We start from the raw sequence: 4,162 nt of genomic DNA on the forward strand, positions 1-4,162 counted from the left end.
CAGAACGTAACGGCAGACGAAATACATCTAAGCATTTCGCCCGGCATCCTAACGATTCTGCCAGATTGCCGCCCAATTAGTTTCAAATAGCTGAACTCATAACGTGAAGATCCGACGATACCGTTAAGTACCTTGCATTTGCACGGAAATATATATATGTATATAGTCGCAGGTGTGGCTATGAGGTAAGTAACTTACCTCCCAACAAGTTGGTTCCGGGTTCAGTCTCACTGCGTGCGTGTGTGTGTGTGTTTGTGTGTGTGTATTTGTGTGTGTGTGTGTGTGTGTGTGTGTGTGTGTGTGTGTGTGTGTGTGTTTGTGTGTCTCTGTCTGTGTTTGTCTCCCCACCATCGCTTGACAACTGATGTTGGTGTCCGCAAAACTTAGCGGTTCGTCAAAAGAGACCGGTAGAATAAGTAACAAACTTACAAAGAATAAATCCTCTGGTCGATTTGCTCGACTAAAGGCGGTGCTCCAGCATGACCACAGTTAAATGACTGAAATAAGTAAAAGAATAAAAGAATACACATATATATGTATATGTGTGTGTATGTGTGTGTGTGTATTTATACACACATGCATGCATGTATATATACATGAATACATACATATGCTTATGTATGTATATATATATATATATATATGTATATATATATACGCACACACGTATATTTACGTATATTTTGTAAGTATTATATATGTCCACATATACAAACAGGGGTGAACATTTTTGATAATATTTCATACCCAACAGTTATTACTATTTTCAGAACTACTTAACAGAGCTAGGCGTCTGCATCAGAGTGACCTGATGTGTCACCCCTGTTTAATCGCTCCCTACACCGCTGATGTATTATCTATATTAGAGTACTTCTAACCTATCCAGAAGAGTGCAGCTGCTGCTAGCCCAAAAATGTTTGATTTCATTTTCCAATAAACGTCAATTGTCAGCACATTGCACCCACATGACAAGCAAAAATACTTTCTTTCTGTGTCTCTTATCGGTACTCTCTTCGCTAGGTAACACTTTGAACAACATCCAGGTAGTGGTGTTGCGTACGGGAGTTTCAGGGTTTTGAGGAGCGTGGAACCAGAATTATTCCCAGGTCTACTCCGATCTGGAGTAGTAGCACCTGTTAGGGTCTCTGATGTAGGTTAACTAACATGTGTACCACCCCTTTAAGCCCGGGCTACATCTGCAGCGATAATCGGCTCTGATTTGGTCAGTGAATTCTCTGCAATGGTTGACAATCGACGGTAAGATGAGCTGCTCCGGATTACACTATTCCAAAGTGTATATGCATGTGACCAGGGACCACATGTGAACTTGTATTCCCACTGAAACTCCGAGCATGATCTCTACTCCTCAACAACGAACGATGACTACGGCTACGACGTCTGCGCTTTAGGACACGTTCACTCTGCTAGTGGAACATTTGTCAAATTTGCAAGCTGGATATTTGGGCTGCAGGTAGAAGCATTATTTTGCTTACTAGAACGTCAGACCGACCGTCTGATGTGGTGAAATCGTTAGTCCTGAGTAAATATCCCCACATGTACAAGTAACTACTGAGCAAGAAATCTACGCACCACATCTATTCAAACTCGTCCAATAAACCTATCAACTTTGTGCCAAACCTAATCTCCGCTACTGTGCATTTTTCTCATTTTATCTTTTCTATTACTATAACTCTTTGATAATCATTCTCTGCCATCGTTTTACCTTACACGCCTCGGCGTCAGAAGGGCTTGTAATTTTATAAGATCTGCACTAAAATATTTAATATCAATTATATTTAGTTTTGCATTAATACATATGTCAAATTTTGGCACAAGGCTAACAATTTCGATGGAGGAAGTAAATCGATTACACCGATCTCAGTGCTCAATTGGTTCTTATTTTATCGACCCCGAAAGGATGAAAGGTACTGTTAATCTCTGCGGAATTTGAACTCAGAAGGTAAGGCCGCTAAACATTTCGCTCGGTATGCTAACGATTCTGCAAGCCCGCCGCTTTAAGTTTTGCAATAATATAGACACAGGTTATCAAAGGTGGCGAGCTGACCGAATCATTAGCACGCCGGCCAAATGCTCTGCGGCATTTGCATATACATATATGCGACATATATATATATATATATATATATTATATAATAATAATATATATATATATATATATATATTTACTTACATATATAGACACCACATAGATACAGCTCTTTATACCTGCGTACTATGTACCACATTATGGTCTTGCTTAAAATCTATCTACCTATCTATCTATCTATCTATCTATCTATCTATCTATCTATCTATCTATCTATCTATCTATCTATCTATCTATCTATCTATCTATCTATCTATCTATCTATCTATCTATCTATCTATCAATATATCGTTCTATATTTCTTCGTTCTTCTTTTCTGTCTCTATATAACTAGTTTTTCCCTTTCTACTCTCTATTTATGTTATTCTCTGAGTAAGTCTTCTCAACTCTCGTTTTCTTTAATTATTCTAATTCACTTCACTCACACTTGTCACCACCACCTTTATTTTTCATTATCTAGATATCTTTTCCCTCCACTTTTTTTTTTACCTTCTTTATTACTATTTATTTCACTCTTCGCACACCTTCACCACTTCCGGAACCCCTCAATTTTCTACTGTTTTTTTTTTTTGTTTTCCTCTTCCTTTCTTCCCTCTCACAAACTTACTTATGCGCAGACTTTCCTACCCTCCTCCTCCTCCTCCTCCTCCTCTCACTCTTACTCTCTTTGCGTATGTATATTTCTTTCTCCTATTTACCAATTTTCTTATTCTGCCATTCACCCAATCCCTCATTCCCAGCTCTAAACATCACTGTCTGTAAACTCTCAAAGTACAGTTGTACTTCCTCTATTACTATAATTGTCACGTGACAGACGGCAAATGCACCGAAGTACCTTCCATTTTGCTCTGCATGTAGTAGAGGTTTTTTCCCTTATCATAAGGAACGCCCACAACTCACGCCTCATTTAAAATAGGGGCCTCAACTATTATTATTCCCCCAAATGTATGACCTTGTGCTAAAGTTATTAGTTATGTTATCAATATATTTATTTATTCCCTTTCCTTTTCGTGTGAAAAATATAGCTTTATTAAGGATTAATTCTCACTGCAAAATTTCTGGTATACCCAAAGCCCTACTTCGGAACTTATTTCTCACCCTTCCTCTATATTTGTGATGAATTCTTTGATTATGTCTTTGTTTCTGATTTTCAATTTTCTTTCCTTTATTTTTCCTATTCTCTTTCTCTTTCCATTCTCTTTCGTATTTTCTTCCTTATACTTTCTTCAAAGTGGAAAACAGGTGTCGGGGTACTTTTTTCACCAATTACTCCAAAATATATTTATTTACGCCGATGTTACCCTCTTGATTTAAAAGGAAGAAAATTATAGATTCTTATAACCCAAAAGGTGTATTGACTCTATTTATACGGAGAATACAATTATAAATATAAAAAATATAAAACAAATGCGATAATATCCTCATTATGAAACAAAAGGATTTTTCTCGATACTTTTTCACTTCAGGTTTTGGAGAAATGATGTTTCATTTTTGTTACTATTACATAAAAATTGGGGTATTTTGATGCCAGAGCAATCTGGATACAGTGTTCGAGGTTCAATCGATTTCATTAAAGGGTTGAAATGAATAACTACTTAAATCTACTTAAACAAAGCGAAAACACGTTTGTCAAAAAATAAGGTTAACGCGGATGATAGACAATTGAAAAATAATATCTGTTTAGTCACTTGACAGCACCTTCTCAACTAAATTGTTTGTAGTTCAAAATGGCGTGACGTCTCCTAAACATGTCCATTACATTAGGCAGATGCAGAAGAAAAATTTCTGTCGTAACAAAGAGTATATCTTTTATGTAATTTTACCTGTCAAATAGTCCTCATTACCCACCAAAATTTCATTTTTACACCACATAGGTAAACTAGCTGATAAAATAATCTCCAAGAGTTAATAATTCTAAAATTTAAGAGCTGTACATTCTGCTGACTAGAAAGATATTTGACATGGAAAATTCAGAATGTTTAAAGGATCGTGCAGTTAGTTATAAGGGCAATAAAATATAATTAGGGAACAAACGGAAATGAATCCAGTAAACTT

Source organism: Octopus sinensis, linkage group LG1 (genome assembly GCF_006345805.1).
Source record: "Octopus sinensis linkage group LG1, ASM634580v1, whole genome shotgun sequence".
Classification (NCBI taxonomy): domain Eukaryota; kingdom Metazoa; phylum Mollusca; class Cephalopoda; order Octopoda; family Octopodidae; genus Octopus; species Octopus sinensis.